This window comes from Saccostrea echinata, unplaced genomic scaffold (assembly GCF_033153115.1).
Source record: "Saccostrea echinata isolate AGI-Se365-2 ecotype Australia unplaced genomic scaffold, CSIRO_AGI_Sech_v1 ptg000032l, whole genome shotgun sequence".
Taxonomy (NCBI): Eukaryota; Metazoa; Mollusca; class Bivalvia; order Ostreida; family Ostreidae; genus Saccostrea; species Saccostrea echinata.
The window spans coordinates 5266995-5285139 of record NW_026889781.1 but is presented as its reverse complement, the minus strand read 5'-3'; the positions used below and the strand labels follow the sequence as shown (position 1 = coordinate 5285139).

General features: G+C 34.2%; 1 long non-coding RNA gene across 1 annotated transcript; it reads left to right on the top strand.

Annotated features, from left to right (window-relative positions):
• The first annotated feature begins 2511 nt into the window (after positions 1-2511).
• Positions 2512-8836, top strand: LOC133197972 (uncharacterized). The gene is made up of 3 exons (XR_009722469.1): positions 2512-2642; positions 8348-8456; positions 8675-8836. It is a non-coding gene; the product is annotated as an uncharacterized LOC133197972 (long non-coding RNA).
• Positions 8837-18145: the final 9309 nt, after the last annotated feature.

Sequence of the window (18145 nt, the reverse complement as noted above, 5' to 3'; positions counted from 1 at the left end):
GGGGGGATGGATATGGGAAACATCGGCATTGAACTTTTTCTTTATGGCAATCGGCGTACAGAAAAAAATGAAATGATTTGTGACATTTTAATGAAATTTTGAAATGGTATTGGAAGTAAAAAAAAATGCGGGGACTTCTGATGTGAAATTTGCTATATGTATTTGGAGACGGGAAAGAAAATGACGAGAATTCGAGATAGGACATATCATTTACTGATTAAGGATACGCGGAGAAAACATACAGAACCATTTATGAAGCGGACACCGACAAGCTAAATAATGTTAGTATTTTTGAAATTTGAAATGTTGACTTAATTCATTCATCAGCCATTGCCTTGGTCTTGAAATTGACATCATTCATGCATTAGTCAAGGTCTTGACACAGTATGGCTTGATGCCAAAAGGTGGGCGTGACTTAAAAAAAAACTGTGATTCTTCTGGCAAATACACCACAGCAACATGAAAGCAAATTCTAAATTTACCGCCAGTCCTATGGTACAATAAATTTTATTTCTCCATCTTTTATTTTAGCACACCTGAGCCAAAGGCTTAAGAGAGCTTTTCTGATCAAAATTTGTCTGTTGTCTGTCACTGTTGTTGTTGGAGGCGGTGACATAATCTTTTCACATTTTCATCTTCTTCTCCAGAACCACTTGGCCAATTTAAACCAAACTTGCCACCGAGCATCCTTGGGTAAAGGAAATTCAAGTTTGTTCATATGAAGGGCTACATCCCTTTTCAAGGGGAAATAATTGAGAATTGTTGTAAATTTAATGGCATCTTTAAAACAAATTCTTCTCAAGAATCAGTGGACCAGAAAATGAAATTTCTCTGAAAGCTTCATTACTGTGGGCCAGAAAATGAAATTTCTCTGAAAGCTTCTTTCATACTTTAATAGTATAATTATAAGCTTAAGTTGTATAATATTTTATTAACCATAACATTGTTAATCAAAATTTGGTGAAACTGTGAAATTAACTTGTCAGATGACTAGAAATTTCTTGCTGAATCTAGATATGGATATACAGTTCTACAACATTTAAAATTTTACTGTGGCTCAGCACACACAAACAAAAATTTTTGGAGATCAATAACATTTTGACGAAATCAAAGACAAAACCAAATGCTTGGGTATTTATTTACAAAGTTTGATTTGTTAATTTTTTACCATATGAATAATTTACCCTTTCTTTCCAGTAGACCCTTGTTATGCCATGCTAAGCTTATATATATATATATATAGAGAGAGAGAGAGAGAGAGCCAGGAAATAGCAAATCAAAATGAACTTAGTTGTTGTTCTTTGTAGAAAGAGACAATTTCTTTTCAGGTTTTCTTTTTCGGTTTCTCATTTTAGGCCTACAGTATTTATTTTTGACTCAAATATCAATATTATACTCGTGGGCAATCAATGAATTCAAGGAATACTCTTATTTTAGGTGCTCATGATGCAACTTCCTGGATGGTGTGTAAACTGTTTATCAGCATGTGAAATCCACATGATGGAAGGTATCTTACCTATCAATAATATCAATTTTCTCTATTAAAAGCTGCATAAGGAATATATTTTATTTCTGGTCTCAAATTTTTGTCCAAGCATTATTCATTTTTTCTTCATCTTTTATCTAGTGAGGGTCATATTAATTGATTACTTTAATCAAGGCTTAATAGTAAAATATAGTGAAATTATTTCCTTGTGTATGACCTTTAAAGGGGCATAGACTCAGATTTGAAGTTAATATTTTCTAAAATTTCGGACTATATCATGACATATGTGTAGCTATAGTATTTCACAGGGAAATATCATAAAAAAACTTATTTTACCTGGAAATCATTGAAACTACGAATTTAGGGATGCGTTTGATTGACACATTCTTGCACTTTCACAAAGTAAACTTCATCCTTAATACTTAAAAAAAGTAGAAATTTTGTTGTGTTTTAAATTAATGAAAAAAATTAATGATAAAATCCAGAAAATTCACAGTTGAAATGTGAGAAAGCAAAACCAACTCATCAGTATTGTCAGTCTGTGCTCAGTGATGTGTGCAGAGTTTAACAAATTGAACACACCCGATGGAACGTAAACTGTTTTGTGTTCAATTTTTAAACTCTGCACACATCACTGAGCATGGACTGACAATACTGGTTAGTTGCTTCTGCTTTCTCTCATTTCTACTCTTAATTTTCTGGATTATATCTTTTTTATATTTTTTCATTAATATGTATCAAAAAACCTACTTTTCTTAAGTATTAAGGATGAAGTTCACTTGTGAAAGTGCAAGGATGTGTCAATCAAACACATCCTGAAATTCATAGTTTCAATAATATAACAGATAAAATAAGCTCTTTATTATATTTCCATGTGAAATGCTATAGCCACATATATGTCATGATATAATACAGACAATTTGAGAAAATATTTCAAAATGTCAAATCTGTGTCTATGTCCCTTTAAGAGTAACAGGTAACTTCACTTTTGAAAATAATTTTTCTTATTTCAGGAGAGGTCTTCCTTGTTAAAGATCAGCAACGGCAGATAAACAATGCATGATGCAATCTGCTCACTAAAAAGATTACACCAATACATCCCATACATGTATTTCTACCTATCACCTATGTAACCTTTGTCATGCTCTTCAGACAGGTAAGAAAACAAAATAATTATGAAAAAAAATTTTGGTAAAAGCGACACTTAGAGATCACTTTACATGGTGTCTGTCTGTCTGTCATACCATAGATCCTGAGAACTGTAAGACGAATGGATTTGATACTTTGCACTTGCATTGCTTGGCACTTTGGCTTTTGTAAAATATCATATACAGTCAAACTCGTTTACATTGAAATTTAAGGGACCTTGAGATTTATTTCAAATTAACCGAATTTCATTATATCTGTGTGCTATGAATTACATAAAAAATGTAGATACATTTGAACTTCTCTATCTGGAACACTGATATCTCGAAAAAAACCATTGATATGTCAAAGTGATTTGCTGTCCCAACCACTTATTTGTTAAGTATTTTACCCTCGATATCTCGAATCCTCAGATATCTCAAAGTTTTTTCTCGGTCCCTTCAAGTTCGAGGTAACAAGGCTTGACTGTACAGTAAAAAAAAATATACATGTGAGAATTCATATTTTTTACATAACATTACATGCAGTGTTTCAGAAATGTACGTATCTCTATTTTTCAAAAAAGTCCTAAATATTTTTTTTTTTTTTTTTTTTTTTTTTTTTTTTTTTTTTTGATTTGTGTTAGAAAACTATCAAGACTATTTATACACGAAAAAAGTTCGTCCTAAACATTGGCGCATAGATGCAATGATTTGTCAGGTTCACATCTGTAGAACAGCCCTGTCTCATCAGCATTGAAAACATATGCTTCATATACTTCAATTCAAGAAGTTTATTTTCCATTTACTTAATTACATTGGATTTATTTACTCCGGCACTTTCTCCACTAGGGCTGTGTCAATATATCGATTAATCAATACGTATCGATATTCAGGAATTTATCGTATCGACAAACTAACTTTCAATACGTATTGGTCAGACAGTTTTTCTTATAATTCTGTGAAAAAGTTGGGAATTTCAGTCACCAAAGATAATTTTTAACTGTTTTTAATTAAAAATGGTCAATAATAAAATAAACATTAAGGAGGTAGCACATCATAATTAACTATTGCAAAATTCATAGACAACTATATTTTAACATATTAGTTTTACAGTCATTAAAAGTTTGAATTTGAAGTGTTCTTTGTAAAGACAGTGAGACATATGAACTTCCAATTTGGTAATAAAACACCCAGTTTTTATCAAATTTATGCATTAAATGATTTACAAGACCTTTTTGCTAGACTTATTTAAGAATCCAATATATTGCATATTGCTTTATAAAATATCTTATCGAAATATTTTGGTCAATACACAGCCGTATTCTCCACATACCAATTTACAAAAGACACCTCTGCGTATTTTATCCATGTCGGTCTTAATGCTGTAGTTAGAAAATAAAAATGGCAACTAATATGTTCCAGTGAGAAATGCTCAATGATTATTTTTTTATCTATACAACACATAATTAAATTTGTACAGGTCCACCAACATCAAATCACCTGTGAAAAATTAACACATGCTAGACTTCGTATATAGTCAGTCACTTGAGTCCACGCGTCGCAATCGGCAACTCTAATGTAACCGTTATCAAAACTGCTATAAGCTTTGTATTCAGCGGACCCCAAAATCACTTCAAATTAACAGAGTTTTTCAAGTTAACCGATTTCAATCTAAACAAGTATTTATTGCAAAGAAACTGTACCAGCATTTTAGGAGAAACCAAATTCATCTCAAACAAACCGATTTTTCAAATAAAGAGAGTTCAATGCAATTGAGTTCGTTACATTACAATTCAGTTGACCTTGACCTTTGACTTTATAAAATCACTCTGGTGGTTGATTGAATTATTATTATTTTTTTTAATTTTGATTTTGAGAGGCAGGATTTTGATAATTAGCATTTATATCACATGTTACTGTATACTGTATGAGCTCATGACACTGTACTTTGAAACTGTATGCAATATTACCACCCAAACTGAAATATAAATACAATGAAAAGACATCAGGATGGGTATACCAAAAGTATCGTTATAGACTGAAGAGAGACTGAAATCTCTTTTGGAAGATATCTGGGATAAAGATATATTTATTAAAAATAATTATTTTAATTATACCCCCACTCCGAAGGAGAGGGGGGTATACTGTTTTACCCTTGTGTGTCTGTCTGTGTGTCTGTCTGTCTGTCTGTAACAAATTTTTTGGCACAGTTTTCTCAGCAACTACTCATCGCAGATGCTTGAAATTTTAGCACTCTTTGTTGAGGTATGCCATATGGTGGGATTCATTTTTGTACGAATCTGATGTCAACTTCCTGTTTATCCGTGCGTCTTTCTGTACCATACATAACAAAGAGCTAGGTTCACTTTATGCATAAAATGGCCCTGTAGATATACCAATTTATTGACTAACACCTTATGTTCCATTTTAAACAACAAGATAAAGTAGGGACTTAGTGCTTTCATTTCCTACTAATATTTTTTCTCCTTAGAGTCCAGGTCTTGGAAAACAAGCTTTATGGAATTGCAATGTTCTTGAATTTTAAAGTGCACCCTCTGATCTAAAAAATAAAACTTGTTTTGTAATCCTCTGAAACGGTTCTATCAGTAAATAATTGCATTTATTAGATCAGAGACTGCGCTCTATATTAAATATCGAAAAATTTTAAAAATTTAAAGCTTTAAAAATTGGCTGTTTTGTAGAATTGTTCAAGATATGAGGAAAATGATGTATTTCATGACGTCATAATGCATTGACTAGCCAGAAAATTACGTCATTTTTGGTAGATTCGCAATCACCAAAAAGTCTAAATGAAATTCAATGCATTGTCAACTAAAACTAAGCAGTTTCAGTTTTTCAGATATTCACAGGGCCAAAAAAGGCCCTAAGTGAACCTTGTTCTTTTGTTTGCAGTTTTCTCAGCAACTACTGATTGCAGATGTTTGAAATTTTAGCACACTCTTTGTTTAGGCATGTCATATGTTGGGATTCATTTTTGTACGAATCCAATGTCAACTTCCTGTTTATCCGTGTGTCTGTCTGTACCATACATAACAAATTTTGGTCGCAATTTTCTCAGCAACTACTGATTGCAGATGCTTGAAATTTTAGCACACTCTTTGTTTAGGCATGTCACATGTTGGGATTCATATTTGTACGAATCTGATGTCAACTTCTTGTTCACCCTTGTGTCTGTCCATAACTGAACTTGTGTATATTCACATCAGAATGTATATTCACATCAAAGCGGGGGTATTACTAGTGAGCATTGGCTCACAGACTTCTTGTTAATTTCAATTTTATAATTCACTTTAGCTTTGAAGGGTGGGGAATCATATATCTATTGTCAGATTTTATATGATAAATGCTATTCTGTATGGGTCTTACTATTTGTGGATTTTTTTTCTTTGCTATATAAGGGCTATTTTGAAATTAATGAGACATTTACTTTTACTCCATAAAAGAAAGACATAAATTCATGAAAATTTGTCAACATTTTAACAAGAACAAATAAAACAGCTATGCAAAATTTCTAATTGACAGGATAATTAGACATGTCCCATTGGAATTATAAACTTGCATATGTCTATTGACCTAAAGCAGCATTGCTTCTTCATTTTCACCTCATGCCAGCCATAGATCTTTACTCATGTTGAGACAGTCTGGAAGCTTTAATGCTTCTTTCTCTGTCATCACAGAAACTACTCAACTGATTGAGATGAAACCGTTTTAGGGTTAACAGGCATGTTGTGTAGATGTGCAGAAGGAAGGTCATTTTACCCACACTTGTATGCACATGCGTGCATGTGCAAGGAGTGAAATGACTGAAGCAATTGAAACACCATTAACCTTCCTGTTTTTTATGATATGCTCTGAACTTCATTGTATAAACTTATATTAGTGGTGTAGACAAGAAGAGGTGGTTGAATTAGCAAGAAAGCATGTGCTTGCATGTGTGCTTTGCTCTGTTTGACTGACACAAAACATCTCAATAACCTTTGTGTTTTTTGATGAAATGCTTTGAAATTTAAAACATAGTCATACACATCAAGGCTCTACATTTTGATATGAGATATTGTGAAAACACGCTCATGCAAGTGTGCTGCAATTTGATTGGTTTAAACTTTAAATGGCTGTTACAGTACTAACTTTCTTAGTTTTTAACAAAACTGGATGGGATTTAGAATATAGATAGGTGTAATGGGTTCCTATATTGTGCTACTATGAAAATTGAATGCAAGAACGTGGATTCTGATTTGCTAATACTTATATGACTGTATCTCTCATAGTTTTCAATGAAAATCTTTAGATTTCTGACATAGCTATTTATTGTGAGTCTCCTTACGAGGAAGGAATATGAAATATATAGAAAATATGGGCATGTGCATGCGCTAGAGGTGTAACAATACAGCAATACATCGATCGTATTGATGGCAAGGGCTGACGATACGCGTATCGCCATGTATGTATTGTGATACAGTAGAAGATAATTTTCATTGTTTTGTTTGTAACTTCTACATTCAACCTAACAAATTTTAATGTTTTAAAATGGCTGAAAAAAGGTAGCAAAGAAAAAATACAATATCAAGACTATAAATCCACCTTTTATTAACTTTGATAAGGGTTATCAAGATATTCTTTGTATATTTTCTATAACTGTGGAGTTAGCAAAGAATTATATGTTAAGATAAAGCTTAATTCAATTGGTGACAGCTGTATCATGGTACTTGTTGTATATCGCACGACCGTATCATAATATGTATCATATCACTAGGTAGTTTGCAATTGTCTCAGGCCTAGCATGCGCTGAAATCCAATTGGCTAATACTCGAAGAACTATACCAGTGTTGTTTTTCGATTAAATACTACTGAAAATAAAGTATAGATATATTAAACAAAAGAATTGCATAATTAAATGAAGCCTGTAATGAATGGGGCCCATAAGAGAATGGGGAAGTGTTTGGGGAACATCTGAAACAGTTCCCGTTACAGTTAGCACTAGTTGTTATTGTTTAAGCAGATCTTTTAGTCTGGAAAAGAGTTCTCAACAGAGCTACATAAAATTCTAGGTATGCTTGCTGTGTTGCGTTGACATCAAAATCTATTTTATTGATGTAATCAGATATCTATACCAAGCTTAGATTTTTTTATGATCTCCGTATTTCTGATTGAAATTCTAAGAAGCTTGCACAAAATGAATTGAAATAAAATTGAAAAAATAAATACCCATATATAATTTGAATTATTTTCGCTCTTGCTATATATGGGTCCACTGGGAGTTTGAACATAGGTATTACATATTTCAATATATGATTTTGTGATGGCATCGGGTACCCCTTCTATTTACCCATTAATATACCATTGAAAAGAAGAAATAAAATATTTGTAAAATATTTGTTGCGTTTATTAATTCTTAGTGTTTGTTAAACATATATGCCATTTTTCACCAAAAGGCATTACTTGGAAAGAAAAATAAACACTATGTACTAATAATCTCTTAACAGCCCTCATAATGCTTGTATCAAATAATATTTGACCACCCTTAGATTTTCTTTTAATCTTAAATAATGATGCTGTTCATCAGGCGACACATGTGTTCCTTGGAACACTCTTTTAATTTTAGCTAGCAAGATTATTTAAGTCAGGTTTATAATCTTCTAACAAACATTTTCTTCTGTCATGTTTAATTCATAGTCACTAGGCAACACTGAAATTTCCACTCATTGCTTTTCAGTCATCGACAGGAAAAGGAATTACCAGTAAGTTGACAGGACTTTCCACACTGTTCTGGTAGCAGCTTATGATTGAATTGATGGTAGAAGACATGGCCCACTTAATCAAAGGTAAATCTCATGGAATAGTGCTAATAGTACTGATATTTTTTTTTTACTCTGTTTTCCATTGAAGCTTTAGGTCAAAGGCAAATTTTCTTTGTGTGGATTCTTTTATTCTTCTCAGAAATGTGTGGCTGCTAATTGAGCCATAGCTGTCTGTTTTCTTTGAGAATCAAAGAAATGCAGCAAGTCTTTTGGGTTTTCAATGAAATTTCCTTGTTTTTCAGATAATCTGTATAGAGTGGCACCTTAACCACCACTGGTGAAATAGAAGATGACTAATGGATGGTCATCACTTTGCAGCTCACTTTCACTTTCTGCAGCCCATCTCTTCTCATCCACAATCATTGTCTTTGGAGGAATGGTGGCAGTGCAGTCCTCATGGCTGGGCAGGTATCTTCCTTTCCTTTATTTCTAAGCTTTCACCTTTCTTACAAAATTTACACTGCTACAGTATTCTTCCTCTAAGAACACAGTATATGTCACTTGGGTAGCAGCTTAGAATTTGGTTTTCCCAGTGGCACTGAAGGTGGCATTTTTGTATTGAGCATCTCCTTCCAGTCTGATACGTGTATCAGGAGTGCCCACTTTTCATTTAGATCCTGAATGTTCTGTCTTATATTCATCATGCTGGTCTTCTACCCCCACAATATAGGTTGGGGGAATATATAAGAATCACCTTGTCAGTCTATTGGTGCCAACTTGTCGGTCATTGGAAGCTCAAACTTGGTACAAAGAATGTTTATGACCTGTTGGTGTGTCAAGATCTAGACCCAAGGTCACTCTGGCTAGTTCAACAGGGTTTGACCTAAGGCATGTTTGACCCAGTCTAGTAAATGAGTGGTCCAGTCGTGTAAAAGACCAATTGGTCGTATTGATAAAATAACTGTTGAACCCCCATTTCAGTCCTTCAAATAAATAATCTAAAAACTTTTAAAGAAAGGACAAGGTATGATAACGGCCAAATCTGGCCCCTTATCTGATGTAAAAATCAGAACACAGTTAAAATTGTGATAGTTTGTAGGTAAGAATTAAAAATGATGCTTGTTTTAAAACCAGCACTTATTTTGATTCAAAGCTTACACAGAGGCCACAAGAGGGTGTAGAAGTAGGTTATTTTCCAGAATTTCCTCAATTCTGGTCGCATTTTGTCAGATTTGAGATATTTTTAGCTCACCTGAGCCGAAGGCTCAAGTGAGCTTTTCTGATCAAAATTTGTCCGTTGTCTGTCGTTGTCGTCGGTGTCGTCGTCGTCGTTGTAAACTTTTCACAATTTCATCTTCTTCTCCAGAACTACTGGGCCAATTTCAACCAAACTTGCCACAAAGTATCCTTGGGTGAAGGGGATTCAAGTTTGTTCAAATGAAGGGCCACGCCCTCTTTCAAGGGGAGATAATAAAGAATTAGTGAAAAATTAATAGCATCTTTTAAAGATCTTCTTCTCAAGAACCAGAGGGCCCGGAAAGATGAAACTCACATGGAAGCATCCTCAGGTAGTGTAGATTCAAGTTTGTTCAAATCATGACCCCTGGGGGTAGGGCGGGGCCACAATGGAGGATCAAAGTTTTACATAGAAATATATAGGAAAAACTTTTAAAAATCTTCTTCTCAAGAACAGCAAAGCCATGATGAGTCATATTTATATGGAAGCATCCTCAGGTAGTGTAAATTCAAGTTTGTTCCAATCATGACCCCCGGGGGAAGGGCGGGGCCACAATGGAGGATCAAAGTTTTACATAGATATATATAGGAAAAACCTCAAAAAAAACTTCTCAGGAACAGCAAAGCCATGATGAGTCATATTTATATGGAAGCATCCTCAGGTAGTGTAGATTCAAGTTTGTTCAAATCATTACCCCCAGGGGTAGGGCGGGGTCACAATGGAGGATCAAAGTTTTACGTAGAAATATATAGGAAAAATCTTTAAAGATCTTCTTCTCAAGAACAGCAAAGCCATGATGAGTCATTTATATGGAAGCATCCTCAGGTAGTGTAGATTCAAGTTTGTTCAAATCATGACCCCTGGGGGTAGGGCGGGGCCACAATGGACTATCAAAGTTTTACATAGAAATATATAGGAAAAATCTTTAAAAATCTTCTTCTCAGAAACAGCAAAGCCCTGATTGATCATATTTATATGGAAGCATCCTGAGGTAGTGTAGATTCTATTTTGATCAAATCATGACCCCGGGGGTAGGGTGGGGCCACAATGGAGGATCAAAGTCTTAAATAGAAATACATAGGAAAATTTCCTCTGAAGAAGAACTGCAAAGCCATGATTAGTCATTTTGATATGGAAGCATCCTCAGGTAGTGTAGATTCAAGTTTGTTCAAATGATGACCCCTGGGATAGGGAGGAGCCACAATGGGGGATCAAATTTTTACAAAGGAATATATGGGAAATTTTTTTTAAAATCTTCTCAAGTACAACAAAGCCATTTCTTATATTGACATGGAAGCATCATCAGGTAGTTTAAAATTCAAGCCCCCCCCCCCCCCCCCAAGTAATCTTTTCAATACTGAACTGATTTGTGCTTTTAGCCAATGTGCTCAGGTGAGCGATGTGGCCCCTGGGCCTCTTGTTCACTTTGGGAAATATAGAGCACAAGACTGCCTATCTGAGATTTTTATACATAAGATGCATCTGATACTAGTGTATGAAATATATAAATTTGGTAGATAGGCAAGCTTGTGCTCTATGTTTTCTGAACCAAAATGTGCTGTAAAACCAATGAAAATGTGCATAAAATGAGAAAATTCGGAAACTGACATATTTCCTGACCTTCCTGTGGCCTCTGTGTATCCCATAACTTAGAAACAATACTCAATTTATGGCAGGGGTGACAACAGGTTTTTAACTGAAAAGCTGTTGCAACATTCTAAAAGACACCCCAAACCAGGGGCCAAAAAGGGATCTTAGCCTATCTTATCCTTTCTTATATGTTAGATTGCAAACAGTCATTGCTGTGTAAAGAAAAAATCCCCACATGACCCAATCACTATTTTTAGCCACAGCTGTTATTAGGCCAAAATAAAAAATACCTTTGTTTCCCCTAACACGACCGACCCACTTAAATCGTGCCGACTGAAAAGTTTTTTTAATAAGATTATTTAAATTTTTTTTTTTATTGTTTATCAAATTTATAAAATACAATTTCATCAAAATCCGTTTTTTATCAGAATGGCGGCTTTTGTTTTACTCTCATTTGGTGCCGACAACATGTGGCCACAGAGGGTTAGTTCGTGTTATAAAACAATGGTGACGTATCAATCTTATTATATCTTTAACTTATTAGAATCCTACACTCTTGAGGCATCTCGTGAATTAATGTACCATGACTAAGGAGTGTTAAGATGGTATTTAAAAAATTAACGTACGTAGTAAGCATAGCAAAGCCTAGCTCATGAGTAGATGAGGGGCGCTCCTTGTGAATACATATCAATAAATTTCACTGCATTTGATTCGCTTCGATCTAATAAACAGTTCATGTAAGATCCTATTTTTACTACATAGGACCATAGGAGTTGTAAATATGTCTTTGTATGATTATTTCATTTGATAAATATAATTCAGATGTCGTTTCATTATTCCTTTTATTTATAGGGTATTGACTCTGTGACTATAAAATTAGATATATGAAACTTTAATCATTTTAGATTTGGTTTGGTTGAATTATATATTTTTTATACATGTACATGTACACTATTTCCAAATAGTGTTGAAATCTTTAAAATTTGCTTATGGCACGGCTTCCTGAGATGGACAGTTTATTTTGCTTTAGTTAGGCCCTTGAAAACAGGTTGTTTCTTTGCTTTAAAATACCTTTAAAATTTGTTCGGCCGGTGGAAGGCTCCTAATTTAGACTTGTGAATTAATTTACCATACATGTTGCTTCATTTGTATGATATTAGGTTTAAAATTGGTTTCTTTTGTTCTTTCTTATTTATAAAGATATTTTTCAATTTTTCAGAATGTATTCCCAAACCTGCTGTCAGAAAAAAAAAATAATTTACCTACCTACCTACCCAACTTAAGATTTTTGGGTCGGGTTAGGGGAAACAAAGATATTTTTAATGATGGTCTTAACAAGTCGAGGTCAAAACTACTTTTGTTCAGTACAGTGTTTCAATATGATGTAAATAGTTATGTTTAGTATAGTTTTAAACTAATTTATTAATATTAACGATAATTATTTTATGAAAGTTTGTTGAATCTTTAAGGCTTATATTGCTCAAATGTCCTGATGAACCCGACTTGATTGGCAGGATCCCATCAAACAGTCTGTCAAAATTCAAGGTCACTGACAGAAAAGATATAAACTTCTTGTCCAGGATATCAGTTTGCAATGGAGAATCATTGAAGCTCATTCTTGGTACAAAGATTATTGAAGACCTGAGAGTGTGTCATGACCTTGGCCCATGGCAATTCTGGCAAGTTCAAGGTCACTGGCTTAAAAGGTATAAAACACTTGTGTAGGCTGTAACTTTGTAATGGAGAATCATTGGAAGCTCTAACTTGCTACAAAGATTGTTAATGACCTGGAAGTTTGTCTTGACCTTGACCAAGGTCATTCTGGCAGATAAGAGATAACATTCTTGTCCAGTCAGTAACTTTGTAACTGAGCTTTAATTTGCTACAAAATTTTTTTCTGACCTGAGGGTCATTTTGACAAGTTCAAGGTCTCTGGCAGAAAAAATGTAAATCTATTATTTTGAATTAATGGAGAAAAATTGGATGTCCATATTTCACTCTTAGATTACTCATGTCCAAAGATCTGTCATTTTTTAACCAAAGTCACTTTGGTAAGTTCAGGGTCACATTTACACATTCTAAATCAAAGAATTGCAGCAGGGTTATAACCTTATTATTTTGTGAGCTTGCTCACAGCACCTTTAGCTGACATGAGTGATGTAATAATTTTTCTCACTTTGTTTCAGGTCTACTGCATGTTGACAGCTGATACTTGTTCTCTATTTGCTCCGAGGGGCCTACTACACATTACCTCAGTTGTGACTGTACTCGTGCTGGCTTCTCTGATGTTAATTTCCTTTACCTGCACTGCATTAAACTTGGTCAATTCTGTTACTGTCGAACACCAACAGATGAAAATAAGATTTAGCTGATCCTACCAACATTGTGACATAAGCGGTCCAATGTCCAATATCTCACTCTGCAGTCAAACATCATTTTTTTTTATGAACGCTCAGTAAAACATTGGAAATGTTAGACTTTTTTAGTATTGAATTATATTGTTACATATTTTTAAAGTGATAACAATTCTTTTTATTGATGTATGTTTAAGTACTGTATGCAAAAATGAACATTGATGATATTAAAGGTGAGGTATTTATTTGTGATTTTTCTTCTGAATAAAATTTTATATCAATAATTTATGCTCTTGTTTATACAAACCGCATATGAGGCTTTCTATTCATTAGGAACTGGACCCATAATTATTTCCTTAAGGAGGAATGCCACACCAAAATTTTATTCCATTGGTCTTAAGACATCCATAATAAGGAAGCTCTAAACACTAATGAAAAATGCTTTTTGGGCTTTAAGAAATATATATCATATATAGGTGCACATACTCAGTGTATCAAGTTCATTTTCAACATAGGGTACCTGCCTTATTTCTGCAGAAAAAATGTTCAAAGACAATGAACTATTTGTGAACAGAAATCACTGTTGTTTACTTGCATCGGGAAAATTAATGGAAATAATGTATTCAATTACTTAATCTTGGACTAACATAACATTAAGAATACTTTAATTCATAAGAAATTGTGTCATTAACTGTAGAGTCCCATTTATACTATTTTTCTTCTAAGGGCAAATCACTCTAACTCAATAAAACTACCCTACAAATAGAACTCTTTAGTGTGCAGTGTTTAGAGCTTCCTTAAGTCATGGTTTCAGCATTGAAAGGCCTAGCTCTTAATTATTTTATAAGAATTTTCTCCAATTTTTCATAGAAAATGAAAAAAAAAAATGTTTTACTTGCAAATAAGATGCTTTATACTTAAAAATTTGATGTTAATGAATGCATAATATAAATATCTCATAAAATATGTGAAGAAAAGCCAGATAGACATTTTAATTTTTTTACTAATTTTTTTTTTTTAAAAAGTACATTATTTGTGAATATTTTCAAAACATATGGATAATATATTTAAAAAACACGTCACGGCTACAAAGGATATGTTAGACAATCATATTTGAAAAAGAAATTGAAACGAAATTGCGAAATTTTAGAGAAATTATTTTTTAAAAATTTTAGCCGATCCCGATCGAAATTAAACTGATCCCAACCAGAATTTTATAATACTTGATAATAGATAATATTTTCACAAGAAATACTAATTTGTTTAGGTGTAATACGCGTTAAAAAGTTATTGAACTTGATAAATAAATAAATTTCTTAGTGGTAAATACTTAAAGAAGGCAATAATTTCATCTTTATTTTGTGTAATTTTTGATCGGGATTGGTCTAAATATTGAAAAAAAAGTTTCCCTAAAATTTTGCAATTTCATTTCAATTTCTTTTTAAAATATGTTTGACTAACATGTTCTCCATAGTTCTGACTAGTTTTATGAAGATTTTATCCATAAGCTTAAAAAATATTCACAAATAATGTGTTTTATTTTCATAAATAAATTTTTTACTTAAAAATTTAAATGTCTATCCAGGTTTTCTTTAGATATTTTATTACACATTCATATTATGTATTCATTAACAGCAAATGCTTAAATTTGTTGTTTATATCAAAAATATTTGTAAAAAAAGCTTTCAAACAACTATATGTGTAAAAGTTTTTGGTTAGCAAAGATACATTTCATGCGAGAGGCGCGCCAGTCATTGTCAGATTATTTTTTTTTTAATATTCACTGGTATTAAGCCGATATCTGTACAGTAGGTACGCATATCCCAAGATGACGTCGAGCTTGACAGGTTCATGAGTTTACACCGCTTGATTTTGTTATTTTTGTCATATTTCATTAAATGAATCAAAGTGAATTGTAGATATATTGAGTCTTACAGGCCCGTACCGTAGGAAGCAATTTCAGTTTGGGGGGGGGGGGGGGGCACAGCCATACATTTTCAGTTGAGGGGGCACTATCAACTACCAAAAATTTCTTGACAAGCAAAAAAAAAAAAAAAAAAGGTCATCGGACGTTTTTATTGAGGTGGCACAAGTATATAGTATCTATGTTTTCTATAGTAATTTATATATCGGCAAAATTATTGGGGGGCACGGCCCCCCGTGCCCCCCCCCCCCCCCCCCCCCGGTTCCTACGGCCATGTCTTAACAATTAGCGACAAGCAGAGTTGAATAAAACCGACAAATAAATTATATAACTCGTATGAAGGTGATAAGCGTACCTTGATGTTTTGGACATAAAAACCATGTGTAAATATAATGATATCGGTACCTGCTAGTTTTGTTTTTTTCTAATTCTTTGCATTTTAACAATTTGCGCATAAATGTATCTGTCAAATATTTCACAGGAACGTAGCATCGTTTTTGAAAAAAAAAGGGGGGGGGCAGCAAGAGAAAAATAATCGACATACTCGAAAATCCTATTTCGTGGGAGGTGTAAGGGGGGAGGGTAGGTGTTCCATCTTTCAGTACCAAATTTTATTAATACATTACCCTGAATTGACTATACTGCAACAAAACAAGAGGCCCATGGGCCACATCGCTCACCTGAGTAACTTTGGCCATGCTGTTCTTTACCAGATTTCCCCCCTTTTAATATACCTATTGTGGCCCCGCCCAACCCCCGGGGGTCAAAATTTGAACAATTTAGAATCTACACTACCTCAGGATGCTTCTAAATATGTCTCAGCTTTATTGGTCGAGTGGTTCTTGAAAAGAAGATTTTTAAATATTTTTCTTATATATTTCAATGTAAAACTTGGATTCCCTATTGTGTCCCGCCCTACCCCAGGGGTCAAGATTTGAACAATTTATAATCTACAGGATGCTTCAATATAAGTTTCAGCTTTTCTGGCCCAGTGGTTCTTGAGAAGAAGATTTTTTAAGATTTTTCTTATGTATTTCAATGTAAAACTTGGATTCCCTATTGTGGCCCCGCCCTACCCCCGGGGGTCATGATTTAAACAATTTAGAATCTACACTACCCCAGGATGCTTCCACATAAGTTTCAGCTTTTCTGGCCCAGTGGTTCTTGAGAAGAAGATTTTTTAAGATTTTTCTTATGTATTTCAATGTAAAACTTGGATTCCCTACTGTGTCCCTGCCCTACCCCGGGGGGTCATGATTTGAATAGTTTATAATCTACACTACCCCAGGATGCTTCCAAATAAGTTTCAGCTTTTCTGGTCCAGTGGTTCTTGAGAAGAAGATTTTTTAAGATTTTTCCTATATATTTCAATGTAAAACTTGGATTCCCTATTGTGGCCCCGCCCTACCCCCAGGGGTCATGATTTGAATAGTTTATAATCTACACTACCCCAGGATGCTTCCACATAAGTTTCAGCTTTTCTGGCCCAGTGGTTCTTGAAAAGAAGATTTTTAAAGATTTTTCCTATATATTTCAATGTAAAACTTGGATTTCCTATTGTGGCCCCGCCCTACCCCCGGGGGTCATGATTTGAACAATTTAGATTCTACACTACCCCACCATGCTTCCATATAAGTTTCAGTATTTCTGGCCCAGTGGTTCTTGAGAAGAAGATTTTTTAAGATTTTTCCTATATATTTCAATGTAAAACTTGGATTCCCTATTGTGGCCCCGCCCTACCCCCGGGGGTCATGATTTGAACAATTTAGAATCTACACTACCCCAGGATGCTTCCATATAAGTTTAAGCTTTTCTGCCCCTGTGGTTCTTGAGAAGAAGATTTTTTAAGATTTTTCTTATGTATTTCAATGTAAAACTTGGATTCCCTATTGTGGCCCCGCCCTACCCCTGGGGGTCATGATTTTAACAATTTAGAATCTACACTATCCCAGGATGCTTCCACATAAGTTTCAGCTTTTCTGGCCCAGTGGTTCTTGAGAAGAAGATTTTTTAATGAACCCACCCTATTTTTGTCTTTTCTTGATTATCTCCCCTTGTAAAGGGACTTGGCCCTTTATTTTAACAATTTACACTCCCCTTCACCCAAGGATACTTTGTACCAAGTTTGGTTAAAATTGGCCCAGTGGTTCTTGAGAAGAAGTTGAAAATGTGAAAAGTTTACAGACGGACGGACAGACGGACGGACGGACAGACGGACAGACGGACGACGGACAACGGGTGATCAGAAAAGCTCACTTGAGCTTTCAGCTTAGGTGAGCTAAAAAAAGGGGGAGCTGCCCTTTCAATGAATGAAATATATGTAGATAACGAACGGTATTCAAGCTCAAATGTCCATTAAACAATACAAATGGGGAGCAAAGCAAACACGGACCTCTAAAATGTCAGAGGTGGGATCAGATGCCATGGAGGAGCGAGCATCCCCTGCCGACCGGTCATACCTGCCGTGTGCTCCTTGTCATGATCGTGAAATACGGAAAAAATCCGTCGACAATGAACCTTTTCAATCGTGAAAAGTAAATTTTGTAGTTTCAAGTCTGTAACAATGTTTTTAAGGTGGAGAGGGGTTGAGCCACAGGAAAACATTTAGGATTTTTTTTAAATGTTAAAAAAGCAAAATGTTAACAAGCAATAAAGGGAAATAGGCTGT